Raw genomic sequence first — 19281 nt, 5'->3', positions numbered from 1 at the left:
GTGGAGTCAGGTGGGCAATGCCTGACATTAGCTTCTCCCCTCTTCACCTGCTTCCCCGGCAGTCAGTTGGAGCGGATCCGGAAGAGACCAGAGTAGTTGATAACATCATACTTCTGGCCCTTCAATGCAAGTTTTCATTTTATTCAAATTTAACATACCTTTCCATCCACTTGTGAATACATACGCTTTTAATTTATAAACAATAGTAAGGGCTTCTCTGAATTCATTTGTTTATTTGTTCATGCAACAAATGTTTATTGAGCTCCTACAAGGCACTTACTTGGGTATTCAAGACCAAACATATGACTGTGTTTTTACAGTCATGATAACGGTCATGCGCATTCTCTTAACAAGGAATTATCATTCAACTATTAGAATTTTTCTGTTAACATGCTAGAATATTGGCTGCAAGGATGTTGGAGATTAAACCATAAATAGGATTCCAACTGGATAAGTAGGAAAATCTTTTTTAAAATCTTAAAATCTTCAGAAAGGAATTTCTTTTAATTTTTTGATTCTGCTGTTACTGTCACCTTTACATAGAGGCCTTTTCTTTGTCCACTTAACCTATCAGCAGAGGAAAAAGCAGTTTGGCGAGGGGGCTTTCCTTGACTTGAAATGCTCTCCACTTTTAGCTTGTAGGCCGCACAAGACACTGAATGTTCAGAAGTAAAGCAATTTAAGAGCTACTTTAATTTACAAGGTACAAAGGTAGAGGTAGCTCCAGTGATTGCATTAAGTAACAGAAATCAGGCTGTAAGCCTTGAATGCTACTTGTAATAAACTTAAGCTCCAAGTGGAAAACGTTTGAAACTCCAAAAGGAGATGTTGAGTATGAATGTGCTTTGCAAACTTCTAGGAGTTCTATAAATGTTACAGTGAATATTTATCGAGTACCTACTATGAGATCGGAAGGAAAGGCAGGGCAGAAACCAGAGACAGGGAGACCAGTTAAGACAAGGACCACAGTCCACCAAGGAAAAGGCAGGGTTGGGGGGAACTCAGGGAAGACCGGAAATGGATGATAGCAGTGAAACAGTAAAGGAACAGACACGAAGGGAAAAAATGACACAATCTGTTATCTGATTTCCAATCTACTCAGTTGGAAATCTTGAGTAGAGAAGAAATAGCTAAAGTTGACACTGAGATTTCCAAAGCAGCGGCACCCATGAAGATACTTGGAAGGAGGTGAGGGGCTGCATTTTAGAGGGGCTGAGTTTGAAGTGTTGAGGTATGATGTCCCCCAGACGATCAGCGACTTTGTACCCCGGAGGAAGGCCAGGGCTAGTTTGGGAGACACTGGGTTGTGAGAAAAAGTCGAGAGGTGAGAGAGGAGATTTTTCCAGTGGGAGACTCTAGGGAAGCAAAGCTTGAGGGTGGAGCCTTATGAGAAAAGAAGGACCCAGGGAGGACCTAGAGAAAAGTCCGGCAAGAGAGTGAGGAAGAAGGGCTTCCCTGGTGGCTCAGTGGTTGAGAGTCCGCCTGCCGATGCAGGGGACACCGGTTCGTGCCCCGGTCCGGGAAGATCCCACATGCCGCGGAGCGGCTGGGCCCGTGAGCCGTGGCCGCTGAGCCTGCGCGTCCAGAGCCTGTGCTCCGCAACGGGAGAGGCCACAGCGGTGAGAGGCCCGCATACCGCAAAAAAAAAAGAGAGTGAGGAAGAACAAGAGAACAGGGCTCCAGAAGCCAGAGCAGGGTGTTTCCCAGAGGAGGGAGCCTGGAGTGTTAGACGCAGGAGGAGGAGGGTTGAGGCCCAGGAGGGCCATTGGTTTGACAAGCGCTAGATCACACATTTGTTGGTGTTCTCCTTTCCTTTGTTGGTGTTTTCCTTGCAGAATGAATATCAAGTGGTTTCATTTGCAAAAAATTCGTAGCTTGCACAAATGAAGAGTCACTGTTGAATTTGATCCTTGCAAGCCCCAAAACACATTTCTGATTACTAAAATTCAGGCTGTTAAATGTGGTTTTAATGGTAGTCATCCACTTTATTCTGTTGTCAACAGATTGACCAAAGACGATCCGTTGATAGAAAGCTTTTTAAAAACTACATTTCTGTTGACGCAAAGGTTTCTAACAGTAATTAAATTTGTATTTTGCCTTTTACCATATGGCTGTTGTATGACATGAGAGAGAGAGAGAGAGAGAAAGAGTGTGTGTGTGTGTGTGTGTGTGTGTGTGTGTGTGTGTGTGTGTGAGTGAGAGTGTGTGTGTGTTTTCACGGGCATATGAGCTTAGTACAATGGAATGAGAAGGCTGGGGTCAGATAAATCTAGTTTCACAACCTAGCTGGGCCATTTTCCAGGGTTGTGACTTCAGAAAAGTTACTCTCTAAGCCTAACTTTTTCCATCCATAACTCAAATAGGATTATTTTGAAGACTGAGTAATATATAATTTGCTCAGGATCTATACTATAGTAGGCAATTAATAAATGCTGATTCCCTTCCCCTTAAAACTTTTTTTAGGTATATATATTTTTGCATAATATTCATCTATACACAAAGCCTTAGTTTTGTCATGGAAAGCGCATACCTCCCACGATAGCTAACCTATCCTGTGAGAGTTCAAGTGACCAGTAGTTTAGTACGGATAAGAATCCACTTGGGGAATTTATTAAAATGTAGGTTCCCAGGTCCCTAGCACAGAGATTCGAATTCAGTAAATTTCAGGTGGGACCCCTGAGAATCTTCATTTTAAACAAGCACTGCTGTGATGAAGGTTAACAAATGCCAGTTTCTAGGAAGCAGAGGAAGGGTGTAAACCTGAGACTTGATAGGCTGATTTCAATTCCATGAAGACATGCCTGTGCTCGAAAATCTTACATTTGTGTTATTCATGTTTACGGATTATATTTGCAATGAGATAAAAACACATGGATCCCAGATGTGAAGGAACGGTGGTCTTATCGCACCTCACTATCACCATCCACGGTATATCCACGGCAGTACTGGGTGACATACAGCCCCCAAATCATCTTCTTTTCCCTGCAGAGTAAGTGGTGACACCCTGTCGCTATGCCCAGAGTTTGCAAAACCAGCATAACTTTAATGTTGTTACCAATAATATATTTAATGGCAGTAACGGTGCACAATCACGCCATTAAAATATTTTGATGCATTTGTCTATCTGACTCTGTGTCTTCTGGTTGATAAACATCTGTGTCATTATATATCCTTTGTTCTCCGCATCTTGGAATCATATAATTTTTAGTTCACATTGTTCCCGACCTCATTTTATAGATGAGAGAATAATTTATCTTTTTTTCCCCTCCTAGTCCCAGCTCTCTTCTTTGCTTATTCACAGGAAAGGATTGAGACATATAAACATGCTTGGTGTTAAGCTATGTATGGAGAGTATAAAACATATTTGACTTGTGTATATTAAATTGCACTTTACGTTCCTTGTACGTAATTTACAAATCAGATGACTCAGTGGGGATATGTTTATTAAAAAACAATACTGAGTCATTTTATAACTGTTGTTGGCATTCCATTGATGGTTTGCTTCTTTTGGAACAGGATGCCAATGTCCTGGAGCCTTGCCTAGAATCAGGGTTTCTCCGTCTATACCCATAGCCCTTGAGGAGAGAAGACAGACTGAATTTCATGAAGTCCATTCTATACCTTATGTGCATTATCTCAGCCATCTTATTAGAATCTCCACATAACCCGGTGTGGTAGAAATTGAGGCAAAGAGGTTCAGTAATGTGGCAGATGTTGTAGAGATGAGATTTTCGCGCCCTGGGCTCTTATCTGTCTCCAAAGTCCAGCCTCCTCTCTCCACACCCCACATAGTGAGACTATGAAATAGATCATTGTTCCTGATTGTGGCTTAGAGACCCTTGTCCCTGGTATTACAGTAACCTCAGAATTTTTGACAAGAAGCAAATGGACGAAGGTAATGTGCAAACTTGAGTTAGTTCAACAAATATAAACTATGTGCCAGGTACCAGATCAGGACTCCACCCTCGTGGGCCCTCCCTATCTTTGTCACCTATTCTTATCTACCATCCAAGTGCTGCTGCAGGCTTTTCTTTTAGAGTGAAAACACCAATGGATTTCTGCACTGATAAGATCAAGATTTGTGTCTTGCTGTAGCTGTGCCGGTCCCTGTGTGGGGCTAAGTGTTCCCAGAGTCGCTCTGTCACTTCGAAAGTTTAAAACAGTTCCTTAGGGGATTGCCCGGAGGTGCACAATAAGTGTTTGTTGATTACCCTCTGAGACCCTGAGGAAGTCTACAGGGGGCCAGGGAAGGAGCCCAGAGCCCTGCAGAGGGGGTCTGGGGAGAGGTCAAAAGACCACCGTGTATGAGACAGGACTGGAGGCTTGGCAGTTCTTCCCGTGACCCACTGTGCAACCTTGGGAAAGAAAGTCACGTAACTTTGCTGGCTTGATTTCCTCAGCTGTAACTGGAGAAGGTTTGGCTCAATGATGGCAAAGGCCCCTAAACAGAGGTGCTGAAGCGAGCATATGGCAACTTCACGTCTGAGGCATGCCAGGGGTCCCGGATTGCAGAGCTTCCTCCGACTGTCCGCGAAGGGATACTAGTACTGGCCAGATCTCAGGTTCTGCTTTTACCCCATACGCTTTTGAAGAAAGTGCATGAATTTAAGAGTGAGAGAGATTGTCTGCTTTGGAGGAAATAAGGATTTTTACTGGCTGGCAATCAATCAAAAGGTGACAAAATGGGAGGTAGGGAATCACGGTTTGAAATTTTATGGCTAGGAAGAACCTTAGAAACTAGCCCAACCTCTTTGCATTCCAGATAAGGGAACGGAAGTGCAGGGAAGTCATAGGATTTGCTCAGGGTCACACCGCTAGTGGCAAACTGGGAACAGAAGCCAGTGTCCCTTGCCCGTCCAGTACGCTGTCTGCAGAAACAGGTAGGTCCTGTCCTAAGGCAGATTATCAGGAGAGCAGGAGGTGGCAGTCAGTAAGCAAAGCCTAAGGAGGCACTGGCACTCCACAACTATTCTGTTGGGGAGAGCAGCCTATCATGCCTGCTGGGCTTCTCACAGACATTGCTAAAAGGACACTACGGTGCACACTTTCTGACCCATCGAAGCCCTGGGCTTCTTGTCAACTAAGATAATGAAGAACATTTCTTTTTAATCTGGGAGAGGCAGAAGGCTGTCTCCTGTTTTTTAAAGCACTTTCCCTCTCTTATTTAAATGAAAATTGCTAAGGTCTACAATAATGTAGTTTCAAGAGGAATGAAACATTTTCTCAGGGAGTATGAAGAGGAAGACCCAGCTCACACACCCCACGTTGCTGGCCACGCCTATGTGCGTGTTCATCACAGGGTGCCCCGTTGTCACGAGAAATCCAGTGGCTGTACAAATGCTACAGGGACATCCTGGGGTTATTTCAGTAACCCCTGAAGGCCGGCTTTGTGCCAGGTGAGATAGATAGGAGCTGCCACTTCCTGCTTTGTGAGTTGGATGTTGTTTCTAGGTCCCGTTTTGTTTGTGTTAGTTTTCCTGTTCGTGTGTTAGAACAACTTCTGACTATTTGCAGAGTTGATTACCACTAGATAATAAGACCAGCGATTCAGTAAAAACAAAGCTGAATTTATTATCTTCCCAGACAAGAGAGACTGGCGTTCAGAGTCAGTCTCCCCAAACGTATAAGCGTTTTTCATGCAAGCATGGAGATTTCTGATTAGTTCTGACGGAATGCTGATTCGCTTCTAGACCGAAGTGAGGATTTTCTGTTTCCAAAACCTACTCGGCATTCTGGTCTGTCCCTGCGTAGGCCTATTTATTCTGGTCTTGTGGTCCTTGACCCGAACTTGGAGAGCAGGGGTGCCGGGGTCTCGGGTGGCCCTTGGTGCTCATGGGGGTAGGCAGTTGCCAGTCGTAGCAGCTGCGTCCCGGGTGCCTGCTGCCGATTCCTCCTGTTGTGTGTTCTGCCCTTTCCTTTGCACTAATGCACGTTCCACCTTTGCTTTAAAACGGGAAGGGGTGGGAGGACCACTTTGAGGAAGCAGAAGGTGCTGGGATACATGGAAAAAGGGATGACGTGGCAGTGAAATGAAGCCCCGAATGGGGTTTCTCTCAGATGTTAGAGAACTGGCCTACCCCGGGTGCTGTGCTAAATCAGGTTTAAAAAAAAAAAAAAGAAAAAGCCTGACCTTTAAAGTTTTTCCTGTCAAGGTCTAGCAATTCTGGAGTTCCTTTAGCCCCTGTACCCTGCAAGTTGACTTTTTGCACAGAAAAAGAGTGAAATGTTCTCTCAGAAATTGCCTGGGAGAACGTGTTTTTCTCTAAATGAATATGCACTACGAAGTGAATTCTTACCTTGTTTTGTTGTCTATTTAATATTCTTAATGTTCATCTTTGTTTTTTGACGTTTTTTCAGGAAACCACTCAGGAGCTTTGTACCATGTTCGAATGATCTGTGTTAAGACTTTCTTTTCTATTTAATGATAGGCATTTCCAATATGATTTGCGCGTCTCTCTATTTTAGGAAATACTTTTCGAGGCCTTTAATTGTTTCTCTTTTATGAAGCTTAAACGGGAGTCTTACATCCAATCCTAGCAGCTACCTTCCATTAAAAATGACCTATTTTTCCCCCCATGAGGTTTCCTGACTCAGGGAGGAAAATAAAAGTCGGGTGATTAGTCATTGTGGCGTTCAGCAAACAAATACTTTGGAGGCCATGATTTATGTTGCTGGTCGGAAAAAGAGGCTATATCTGCCTTTAGACAATGACTCTTGTGAAAGGTAAGTGCCCTGTGTTCCCAGAAGGTCCCCAGAGTGCCCCTGTTTGTTGCGTTCAGGTTTCTAAAACCCGGTGGCCATTTTCTGTGAGTTTGAATCCCTGTGTTAAACTCCTCCCCCTGTGGAGTCTATGAGCATTTGTTTTCTAAAATGAAAGCACAGGCAGAAACTCGAGCTGTTCTACAGAACAGCCTGTTCTTTAGATGTTTTTTTTTTTTTTTTAGATCAGTGTATCTAAAGCATAATTTTTCTAAACAGTCTATTGTGGGTTTTTATCTACAGTGGGTTTGCGTTTGTTCGGGGAATTTTACTTTTTTTTAAATGCAGACAACATATTTATTGATGTAATTGCTCCCTGTTCCCCTCACCCCCAGATAATTTCACTCTGAAACAGGTGAGCAGGGGAACTACTTGGATATCTACTGCCAGAAACCTTCATTTAGTTTTAATCAAATTTCTTTGGGGGTAAAATTGGCAAAAGTCAACTGGAACTTAGTTCCTTTCGTACTCTTCCCTGCCCCCCCCCGCCCCCCATCCCCGCCCAGCAGTTTTCCCCAGTCAGTTTCTTTTGTCTAAACCATCATGCATCCATTTGTGTGTCTGGCCAGAGTTTTTGTAGCATTTCCGCAGTACAGAAAAGCTTCTTTGCCTCTGATTGTACGTCAGACTGGCCGGTGGGCTTGCCTGACGGCCCTGCCGGTCACCTGCATCTCCTGAATCCTAGTTTGCGTGACTTTCACAATCCCGTGCTGCCTCAGAGATCTGTGCTGTCATGGCTGGCCTCTTTCCAGAGATTGCGGTATTGCCAGCAGTGGCTTCAAACTGGAAAAGTGGGAGGTGGAAGAGAAGTGATGGAAAACATGGGAGGAAGGATTGTGGAAAACAGAAGAGAAGGAAATGTGTGTGCAAGGAAAGTATGTACATGGACTCAACTAAATATCTGGGAGCCCAGGTCTATAAAAGTGGTCTCTGTGCCTTGGCATTTTGTGTCTGAATCCAGGTGGGGAACCACTGTGAATGTGGGGCTGTCTGTTGATGGTGGGGAAGAGGCATGGCAGAGCTGGGCAAGAACACCAGAGGCTCGGGACCTCCCTGGCGGTCCAGTGGTTAAGACTCCTTGCTTCCACTGCAGGGGGCGTGGGTGGGATCCCTGGTCTGGGAACTGAAATCCTGCATGCCGCGTGGCGTGGCCAAGAAGGAAATAAAAGAAAAGAATAAAGTATAGCTTTAAAAAAAAAAGCATCAGCAGCTCTTCTCCAGGAGGTCCCCCCAGCATGACAGATGCTTAGACCGCTCCCCAGACCAAGTGGGTCGGCTCTGCACCAGCTCCCTCGACGTCTCTAGAGCGAGGTTTGCTTCCTGGGCTTGACCGCCATTGTTCCATGGAATGCTTCTCTGAGATTCCCCGAGGACACTTGTGATCTTGCTGGGTATGCTCTATTGTGTTGACCCCATTATTTGACCTCCAGGCTCCATTTCTGTGATCTAGTTTCTGGACTTCTTGTTGTCTCTGTGACGCTGTGATGGAGCATGATATCAATTCAGAATACCCTGACCCGCTAAGCCGCTATGCATTCTCAGCAGTTATTGCTTCCCTTATTGCATCACCTGCGTACGATGACTATGGAACTGAACGCTCTATTAAAATGGGGAGCTGGGTGCCTCTGAGAGTGAGAGTCTGATTCTGTGGAGGGCTGATTAGGAGTTATCATCTCCTCCTCGAAGCCTGAGCAGACTGTATCATTAAAATGATTTTAGGGAATTCCCTGGCGGTCCAGTGGTTAGGACTCGGTGCTTTTACTGCCAGGGCCCAGGTTCAATCCCTGGTCAGGAACTAAGATCCTGCAAGCCGTGCGGCACAGCCAAAAAGTAAATAAATAAATATTTTTTTAAAATTTGACTTTGAAGCAAAGTGGAGAGTTTGATACCTGCCCCTCTGTCCCCCAGGACTCAGTAGGAAATTTCCCACATGGGAATGAACAAACTGGAGGGATCCTGAAGAAATATTATGTGACCCAAATATATTGCGTGTTAAGGCTTCTCACCACCCCTTCTTCATGAAGATGGAGTACTTTGGTAGTTTTGAAAGCTTGAATACTGATATCTCACCATTTAAATTTTAGGAGGGCTGGGAATCACTGTATGGAGGTTGATATATTACAGGCTTAAGTGATCTATCCTTATGTTATAGTTTAGGGTCTAAAATTCAGATACATCCAGGGACAGGAGGGTAATATAAATGTTCGACGTGGGCTGGGTATAGGAAGATAAGAATGGTTAGATCATGGCAAACTGGAGGGCATTAAAACATTTTAAAATACTCTGGGGTTGAATGAAACGGGTCTGCAGGCCGAGTTCAGCTTCTGGACTGCTGCTCTGCACGGCAGTTATAGAGCTACACCATCTGACTCCATCCACCAGGCTGGGTTTCCTCAATGGCAGCTTGCCCAGTCTTCCTGCAGAGCATTGGGCGTGGAGCTCTCCGAGACCCAGCCCAAGAAAAATTCATGGCTGTTGAACCTTCTCCACGTCACAGCAAATAAAGGAGCTACTCTGGATATGAAGTGTGTCCATGTCATACAGGCAAAGTGATTTGCAGCAGCAGAACACAGCTTGTGTGTCGGAGGACATCTGGAGAGGCATCAGACAGAGCAGCCTTGACTAAGCTGCCCAGCGCTCAGTGTGCCCATTTCAGGACGGAACAGGAAGGACTCACCAGTGGAGGCCCCGCCTTACCCGGCCATGTCACTCCCAGGGCAGCTGAATGGAGCCAGGCCTGCAGAGGCTAACCTGGATGGCACTGGGCCATGGGGTGACAGCAGAGGACAGCGGGCATATCTTGATATACCTGGTCTCTGACATTGACCTCTTGGCCCAAGGATGCTTTCTGAAATATCAGGCAGTTAGCAACTTCCTAACTCGTCCTAGGCTGGGACAATGTGAGAATTGTCCTCTCTCTCTGTTGACACTCTGTTGACCTTCCGCACATCCTGGAATTTATAACGTCTTCCCTTTTTTTTTAACAGCTTTTAATCACTCTCGTTTTCGTCAGCTCTCTTGGCGCTAAGTGAGTCATAATGTCTGCAAAGCACTTAGCACAGGGCCTGGCATGTAAAAAGTGCTCAGTAAACATTAGTTTTTATTGTCACTGGCATCATGTCCGCCATTATAACTCTTGTCATTTCCCCAGTGGATACGGAAACTTGGTTTCCTTAAACCTTAGACTTGGTTGTGTACCTCTGCCACCAGCACCCTGACATAAAGGAAGATGGACCACACATACATAACCCACTGTGTCAGAAAATGCACTTTCCATGATCCCCAGCTCACTCCTGTGCACTGATGTTTGGGGAGCACTGCTCTAGACACCGTGGTGAAGTACAGACACAGGCTTGCATAGAGATTGGTCCCTGTGGACTTGCTAACTAGGCGGTACTTTGGGTCAGTCTCAGGGGTGGATGCTGGGGAGGGATGTGCCTTTGACATTATACGGTAGGGATGTATGACGGGGTGGTTTTGACCACACTAAGAATCTGATTCTGAAGGCTTCAGTCCCCTGGCTGTGACCTTAACCTCAACAAAGTACCTGATTCCTCTTCCACCCTATTGACCTTCTGGCCATGCAAACCCTGTTGCCAAGAAGGGAAATTCCTATATTAGAGGACAGACAACCTTTGTGCATCAGGGAGCCGACACAAATAGAAAAATGTAGAACTTTAAAGGTAGAACATATATCAGTGTAAAAATGAGGGGCAAGCCAGTCTCAGTGAAGATTTTGGGACCCTGGTAGGTGATGAGAAGGGAGGTATAGCTGAACGTTTTTTTGTTTGTTTGTTTGTTTGTTTGCGGTACGCGGGCCTCTCACTGTTGTGGCCTCTCCCGTTGCGGAGCAGAGGCTCCGGATGCGCAGGCTCAGCGGCCATGGCTCACGGGCCCAGCCGCTCCGCGGCATGTGGGATCTTCCCGGACGGGGGCACGAACCTGTGTCCCCTGCATCGGCAGGCGGACTCTCAACCACTGCGCCGCCAGAGAAGCCCACTGAACGTTTTTTAATGTATTGCCTGCTTCTAAGAAACATTTTGCAAAGTAGAAGTAACCGATCCCATGCTGCCATGGTGGCTTATTGTTTGGACAGGAAGCCACTAAGGTGGTGAGGAGAAAATGGCCACAGTACCTTAGAGATGAAATCCTAGCTTCGTATCAAATTCATTTAGTTTAGGAAGTGAATTAACTAAAAGCCTTTTCAGCCCCTCAAAGCTCTCGCCTGTATTTTGAGGGTAATGTGGTCTAGTATTTTGTTAATTTATGATTGTGGTGATTTTTTTCCTTTCTGTACTGTACTTTCAGATGGCCTGAGGCACTGGACACTTAGTGGCCTGGGGTCCTTAGAGCTACATGAGACTCGGAAGTGGAACTGTATACTTAGCAGTTCCTGAAATGGCCCTCTCTTTCTTTCTTCCACCTCTTCCTGCCACTGTTGGAGAACTTAGCTTGGAGATCTGGCCCCCAGTCCCCTCTCCCATCCACCCAGATGAGTTATTGCTGTGGCGTCTGGTAGCCTCCCAGAAGTTATGTCTAAATCCCCAAAGCTACCTCTAAATCCCCAAAGCTACGTCTAAATCCCCAAAGCTGTGAATGTGACCTTTTTTGGAAAAAAAGGTCTTTGCAGATGGAAATTTTTTAAGGCTCTTGAGATGAGTTCATCCTGGGTTATCAGGTGGGCTCTGAATCCAATGACAAATGTCCTTATAAGAGACACACAGAAGAGGGACACATAAAGAGGAGAGGGCCATGTGAAGATGAAGGTAGAGATTGGAGTTATGTAGCCACAAGCCAAGGAACCCTGGAACCATCATAAGCTGGAAGAGTCAAGGAAGGACTCTCCTCCCTGGAGCCTTCAGAGAGAGCTCAGCCCTGCCAACACCTTGATTTTGGACCTCTGGCCTCCAGAACTGTGAGAGAATAAATTTCTCTTGTGTTAAGTCCCCAGGTTTGTGGTAGTTTGTTACGGCAGTGTTTGGAAATGGATACAGTGTCAAGCCTAGCCTTGATTCAGAAGTGCCTGGAAACTTGTGACAAATCAGTTCCTCGGGTCTTACCCTGTGGCTGTTCCGATGCAATCAGTCTGGGGTGGCACCAGGAAACTGAATTTTTAGTAAGAGCCTCCAGGTGATCTGATAGATCCATTTACCCTCTCAGTACTGGTAGTCCTCAAGTTCCTCCTTTTGCCCTATTTCCCTTTTACCCGCTTTCCTTGGGCATTATCCGTGCTTGTGTGTGCAGCCACCTCCTGTGTGTCAGTGCACTGCACAGCTGAACCTTCAGCCCAGCTTTCTTTCATCATCAAAGTCCGTCATGGAGGCCCGTTGTTGGAGAGTGCCAGCTGCGTCTTCCACAGGCTCCTCAGAGGGAACACAGACCTCATCCTCTTTCCAAACCAGCTCTTTGGTCTGGTTCCTTACCTGTTAATGGCACGTGTAGGCAACAGAACTGGTGTGTCAACCTTCATTCTTCCCTCTTTCTTTCTCCTCCAAGGTCCAGCTAGTTGATGCTTCCATCCAAATAGCTTTCACTTCTTTCTCTCCTTGTCATCCCCACCTGTCTCCTTACCTTCTTTCTAGATCCCCTCCAGGCATCCTTCTCATCAAACTGTTCCCAGAATGACGTGTCTGCAAATGTGTCAAATGATTCTTGCTTCACATCTCGTAAATGACTCACCCTTGTGCAGGCTGCACGTTAGAATCACCTGGAGAGTTGTTTGTTTTTCTTTTTAATCCCAATACCTAGCATCCACCCAAGACCAAACAAACCAGAATCTCGAGTTGGAGCCCGACTGTTGGTATGTTTTCAGGTTCCCATAGGTGATTCCAATGTGCAGGTAAGGGTTGAGAACTACTGGGCTAGAGGATCAGGTCCAAAGTCGATGCTTTCTTCACAACTGGGTCCCTGCCAGTCTCTCGCCCTCCATCTCCCACCCAGCCCTGCCCACACACCCCATGCCACAGACATCCCACCTCCTTGCCCTTCCCCAGATGCGTCATTCCATTTCCTGTTTCTTTGCCGTTGCTTGACCTTTCCCTAGAATAGAATGCCTTTTTCCCTCTTGGATTCCAAAAAAATGCTCCATATCTCTCAAGACTCAGTTCCACCTCACCCTCCCTGACTCGCCTTCCGCAAACCCAACCTAAGGCTGCCTGCTCCAGACCCTGGGCGTGCTCACTAGAGCACTGCCATCATCATGGAGGAGCTGTTGGTCTGCATGTCTTATCTCCTCCATTGGACTGTGGGCTCCAGGAGGCTGCTGAAAAGGGAAAGAAAGAAAGGATTAAACAAGGCCGAGGGGACAAAATCATTTTTCTGTTTCTCTGAATCATTGTATCCACGCTGCCTTCTGGTTCATCAGGCACTTTTTAGAAAACGAAACTACTTGGTTTTAATGAACGTAATGAAGTTGTAGCAGTAGTGGTGGTGGTAGTAGTATGTAATACCATTAAGTGAACACTTGCTAGCTGAGGTCTCTGTAGTCATTGCCTCGTTTAACTCTCATGGTAGTCATCTCAGGTATCATTCCCACTTTACAGAATGAATTAAACAAGATGCTGTGTGGTCAGGTAATGCAGAATGGCAGAGAATATGAAGGGGAAGGTGTAGATGACCACTTGGTCAGCAGTATGTCTGGTATATCGACTGATCAGGAAAAACTGGTTTTATTGGTAAAAATAGTTAATGTGTAGTTTTTTGAGTGGCAAGTACACATTCGATGCTGAATTTGGCATAAAAAATACACATCCACTAAACGTATCAATCATAAATGAGATGGTGGTGTATGTTTACTAACATTTGGAATCGCATAAATATAGTCTTCCTTTTAAGTGTGCTGGAAGGAAGTTGTGACCCAGAGTCACAAGATCAGGGTTGAAAACCCAGCCTTGCCAGTTGCAGGCCACGTGGTGTTGGGATTTTGGCTTAATTTTTCTGAGCTTCAGCATCTTCATCTTTGAAATGGAAATATTATTTCACAGCCCACAGGGGTGTTATGAGAAAGGAGAGGAGATGGTGTGTATGAAAGTGATTTGTAAATGATACAGGGCTAAACAGGACTAAGGGGAGGAGTTCTTGTCTCTGTGCTGCGTTTGGGTCCAGAAAGTTGGCGTTTGGGAACAGTCAGGACAGGGAAGGCGGTGTTTTTCTGGGTGGGCAGATATGGGCACTGGAACAGCTGCGGGCTGGCTGAATTCCCCGGTGCGGCAGGGTCTGAGGATGCTGGGATGGGTAAAAACAAGTGGCCCAGGCTAGTTAGGGAGAATGTGGAAGGAGAAGGATGGTTGGAAATTAGAGTCTTGCTGTGCTTGTTGATACAATGGAGCTGAGAGAATGTAATGGTCAGGGTTTTGCGTTGGGTCACCTGTAACCAAGGACCAACCCAGAGACCACAGATCAGCTCCAGGGGCTTGATGTCTTGTTCTTTTACTCGTAGGTTATTCCCAGCAATTTCACCCCCAGCAGCTCTGAGGTTTTCTGGGTCTCAGAGCAAAAGCTCACCTACCCTGAGGTCCTAGCATCTCCATTCCAAACATATTAATGTATTAAGACGCCGGAGTTTCTCTTCACAGGGTCAAGGTGACTTCGTGACTGTGTGGCTTCAACCTCCTTCCTCTTTAAAGATGAAGCCGCGGCTTTATCTCTTTTATTCTAATAGACTGAAGAATATTTTCTAAGTCGTCATCGGTAAAACAGTTCTGAACTTGAATCCCATTCTGCCACTCTCCAGAGGAGAGCATAGCAAACAGCTTTTTTGTCACAGATGTCACCACCCTAAACTTATCTGAAAGTTCCTGGAGCGGGAGTCAGCATATCATTTTTCAGGAATCAGTAGGTATATTTTAAGATGGAACTGTTCTAAAATATTCCAACAGATTAGAGATAATGGACCAAGTGAACACCATTAAATTTGACCCGAATAAGTGAGTTTTTGAGTATCAGGTAAAAAAATTCAGTCCTGGAAGTTGGCAAGCCAAAGAGGAAGAACACGAGGACAGAAAGAAGAACTCCATGCCAAAAAGAAATTCTGTATATTATAAATAAAATCAGTTATCGCGCACGTACCATTTGCTGTTCACTTGCACTGACTGGGTGTTCCTATACTCGTCGAATCCCCCCAGCACCCCAGGAGGTGTGTATGATTTGCTCCATTTTATATGTGAAGGGACTGAGGCTTAGGGAGGTCAGGTACTTTGTAAAGTCCTGCTGTCAGTGAGCGGGTCCCAGCAGCTGCCAGTTGAGGAGTATGGTGCATTTTAAGGCGTGCGGAGCCAGAAGTGTAGAAACCTGTTTTGGTCACACCATGAGACCTTAGGCAAGTCATTCTACTTCTCCGTCCCTCCATTTTCTCATATCTAAAATAGGAGCGTTGGACTAAACAATCTAAAGTTCCTCGTCTTATAAAATTCTCTTTGCTAGGGCATAGTTGAAGGAATGGTAGATGCTTAGCCCAGGAAAGGGACATGCAAACCTTCCAAGGGCTGTCGCGTGGCAGAGTTGACAGCTGAGGGCTCCCCGTGAGGACTGCTCCCCTAAGGAGGAAATTGCCACACTAGGTGGAGTGGTCCTTACCCCTGGTCTGCAGAATCTCTAGAATCCATCTGTGGCAAATGAGGAAGGAGTTAGAAGGCACGCTCCACTAAGAAGCTTGCTCCCTTTGCTTTTTGTTATCCAGAACACCCAAGGTCTGTTTATTTTGAAGGGAGGCTCCGTCATCTGACATTTTGAGAAAGGTTTGGGGGACTAGATTCCCAGTTACTCAAGACCCAAGAGCATCTCTTTGTGTGGACTCAGCACCATCTTGTGGACATGGTTCTGTGAACTGGGAATGGACTCTGGTCATCAAATGTAAAGGAACCTCAGGACACAGTCCTGAAAGAGTTGCTGCCTGGGAAAGGCTCTGTCTAGGGATCATGTTTTGAAGAGGGGCTGCCTGCTTTCAGAGGTAGGATCTTCCTTGGGGAATTTACTTTTATGACTCTAACCCTATTATTATGCCCATGACACCTGGGAGGGCAGAGTGGACAGGCTCAGTGACACAGAAAGCCAGACCTTCCCAGAGTTGTGGTACAGTACAGCCAGGGTCCTGTTTCCGGGGCGGGGGATAGAGGGCATCAGTACAGAGGCCTCCTCAAGAAGGAGCCCCGAGCCGCTTCCCCTCTGACCTCCTTCCCCCTGTATCCTGCAAACGGCCTCATCTCTCAGGTCTAGGACTCTGCCCTGCCCCCTCTCCTTCTTGCTGGTACTGATTGCCACTCAGAGCATAACTTACCTTATGGTGCTTAAAGTCCCCCTTCCCTAAGAGGTGAGGATGGAACAGATTGAAGGTGTGAAGGGAACAGAGCACTCGGGCTGAAAAATGCTTTGCCTTCCCCCACCCTGTCTCCTAATGCTGGTGAGGCTAGCCACATCCACGTTCTTGCTATTTCTGTGTGGGAAGAAACCGAGTAATAACCTCATCCAGGGCTAAGATGACGGTCGAGGGCAGCCTTGCTCAGTGCCTTTACCAGACTGGAAAGAGCAACCTGTGGCCCTAGAGAGGCCGCTCGAGGGTAGAAGCTCTCTCTGGATGTTCAGAACCCCAGCCTCTTCTTTTCTGCTTATCCTTCACAGTGGGGTTGGTAGGGGGTTGGGGGAATATGTGTAAAGGCATGCAGGGCTCCCCCAAATAATAAGAGTCCCCGATTTTGCATTTGTTAACACACAGTTTTTGGCTCTGTTGATACTATATTACATCATGATGCATGTACCTGTTCTTTAAAAGTGAGGTATTTGTTCTTTCAATTACATTTCTGTACCCATATTAACATATTCTCCCAAGACCTTAGTGCAGGAATGCTTAATGCATTACCCACAGTCCCTTATTTTGCTAAATATTTATTTTTGCACTTACCTTCCATGATTATGTTCTTCTAACTTCCCTCCTTTTGGGGTCAGCCTGGCCTGAGCCCCATAGCTCCTAACCGTCCAGCCTGCCCAGAGCTAAGTTGCCCGGGCTCTCTGGAAGCCCTGGAAGCCCTGGAAGCCGGGGACTCTCCAGGCCACTCATCTCTCCACTTCAGCCCCAGGGAAATCCCCACTTACAAAATGATCCCTGCTTCCAACACCCTTTCAACCAACAAGCGTTAAATTGGTTGCTATTATCATAATGAGGTGGGCCAGAGAAAAGGGTTGTAGGAATTGTTTTGTTTTCTGGAATTTTCATGGGAAATTATCAGGGCGAAAAAGAGCAATAGAATGAGATACTACATTTTATCTGGACTGTCTCTTCTAATCCTATTAAGAATTAAGTTGCACTATTATATCCATTTTATAGATTAAAAAAAAACAAGTCTTGAGATGCTAATTAACTTGTTAAAATTCATACAGCTACTAAGTGACAGAACTGGAGTTTGAACCCAGGAGTAAGTAAGCAGGGGCCCTGCTCTACCCTCTGAGGATAAAGATGTCTCTATATCTTTAGGGGGAGAAAGGACGGCCCCCGGGAACAGGAAGGAGAAAGCTCGGAACAATTGACTACCTCTGACAGTTGTCAAAAATTTTCATCAGGGACTTCAGTGGAAGCTTGAACCAGAATCCAAAATCAGCACATAAATGTGCAAAACCCCAGACTGAACCCAAATTAAAAACTTTTTTTTTTAACTGAATCAGCCACAACCTAATGAATCCATTAAACTGAGACATAAACTAAAAAGACTTTCAAATCAAAAAACTGAAACATCAGAATGTTCTCTAAAATAAATCATAACCAAACTGACCTATCATTAGGTTCCTAGTTTAAAAGAAGAGAGAGGAGGTCTCAAGACTTCATCCCGCAAAACCTTGGTGTGAGGGCAAAGGAGCAAATGTGGTCTGCCAGGAGTCTAAAGAGACAGGAGAGGTGACGAAGCAGATCCCAGGGGAGGCTTTCTTGTGAAATAAAAGAATATCGCCATCGAAAATAGGAACGTGACCCCACAAGCAGCCAGCGCCTGGCCGTGTTTATATAGCCAGATTTGAGTGACCTTCTGACCTGAAAGGACAAGTGCACAGACTGGAAATGTATAGATGATTTAAGTATTTGTGTTAAACATTATTTTAGTTTCCTTTCTATCAAGCTTTTTACTGGAATTGTTAATAAGTTGCCAATAGCCACCATGAATCATTTTTATTTAAAATGTTAATGCCTTCTTCCATAGGCTTAGAAGAAGTGCTAACAGATGATGCAACTGAAAAAAGAAAATCATTTCAATGATACTTGTAACTAAGTGCCCACATATGAGCTAAGGCTCAGATGTAATAACTGCTCTCTGCATTAAAGAAGAATGATAAGTTAATGAGCCCCTCTGGGGTATTAAACACTAGGGTGGGGACTGGGGAACCCTGGGTGCACAGTGAAATAGAATACTTATCCCTGCCATTGAGGAATTTCATGTGCCCTAGATTTGGGGCCTGGGGGCCAAGACTTGGTAGTATTTGCTCCGGCTGACATTTACCACTAATAATAATTAATTGGTAATGGTAATACTAATAATAGCTAATGTTTATTAAGCTTGATTTCGTGTCAGACATTAAGCCAGGCACTTTATAGGTATTATCATTTAATCCTCACGTTAACCTGGTAGATTCTATTATTAGCTCCATTTTGCAGATGAAGAAGCTGAGGTGCAGAGTTTAAGAAACTTGCCCAAGGTCAGAGCCAGCATGTGACGAGAGCCACTTGACACCAGAGTTCAGGCTTTTAGCCATGGTGCCAGACTGGACATGGGCTGCCTTGTCCCAGATTATCCTTCGGGAGAGCCCTGTTTCAGCAGTGGACTAATACGGTGCTCTGGGGTCCCTCAGCTCTCTTAGTTCAGTAGCTTTAATCTCCCCCCTCTGCCCCTTCTGTGCCCACTTCTCGTGGTAGCCCCTGTGTTACACTCAATAACTGGTGGGTGGTAAGGCATTCGATAAATATTACCTTCAAATGGAAGTGGATCAAAATGATAATATTTATGAGTGCCAGCTATTACTTTGAAGTTTACTTTTCTTGAGAAAATAAAAGTAGAAATTTATGGAAAATTCTGAATTTCCCTGAAGTGTTCACCCCAGGGCCATCTGGTGGTCCATATGGAGTCTTTGTGCATATCGGGGAAATGGCTTCTCCTGGCAGGGGGATGCAGCCCTCACCCAGGTTACATGCCTGGCCAAGCAGAGCGCGGACTGGCTCTCAGCCCCGCCCTTTACCCTCACAATGTACCACAGGACATGACCTGTCCCCCTGCACATGGCAGCCCTGCTCAAGTCCGGGCTACCGATTGCCAAAGCACTCACACACCGGTAGGTAGGCTGGGGTCGTGAGCATAGGAGCCTTTGATACCGAGAAAGAGCTGGAAAAGCTAAGTGTTTTCTTTCTTGGTGCTCCTGAATCTGCAGTGAAGAGTGTGGTTTGGGGGGCATCCTGCCCGGATTTTAATCCCAGCTCTACCACTCACTGGCTAAATAACCTTGGTCGAGTTACAAGGTCTTTCTGAGTCTCCGTTTTCTCATCTGCAAAAT

General features: G+C 45.6%; 1 protein-coding gene across 3 annotated transcripts in view; it reads left to right on the top strand.

Annotated features, from left to right (window-relative positions):
• The window catches only part of ZBTB38 (zinc finger and BTB domain containing 38), a 55438-nt gene that overhangs the window by 14697 nt on the left and 21460 nt on the right, over positions 1-19281 (top strand). The gene's annotated exons all lie outside the window — the stretch shown is intronic.

Source organism: Leucopleurus acutus (assembly GCF_964270905.1).
Source record: "Leucopleurus acutus genome assembly, chromosome: 5".
NCBI lineage: Eukaryota > Metazoa > Chordata > Mammalia > Artiodactyla > Delphinidae > Leucopleurus > Leucopleurus acutus.
The sequence above is the reverse complement of the archived record's forward strand: the minus strand, read 5'-3'. Positions and strand labels throughout refer to the sequence as shown.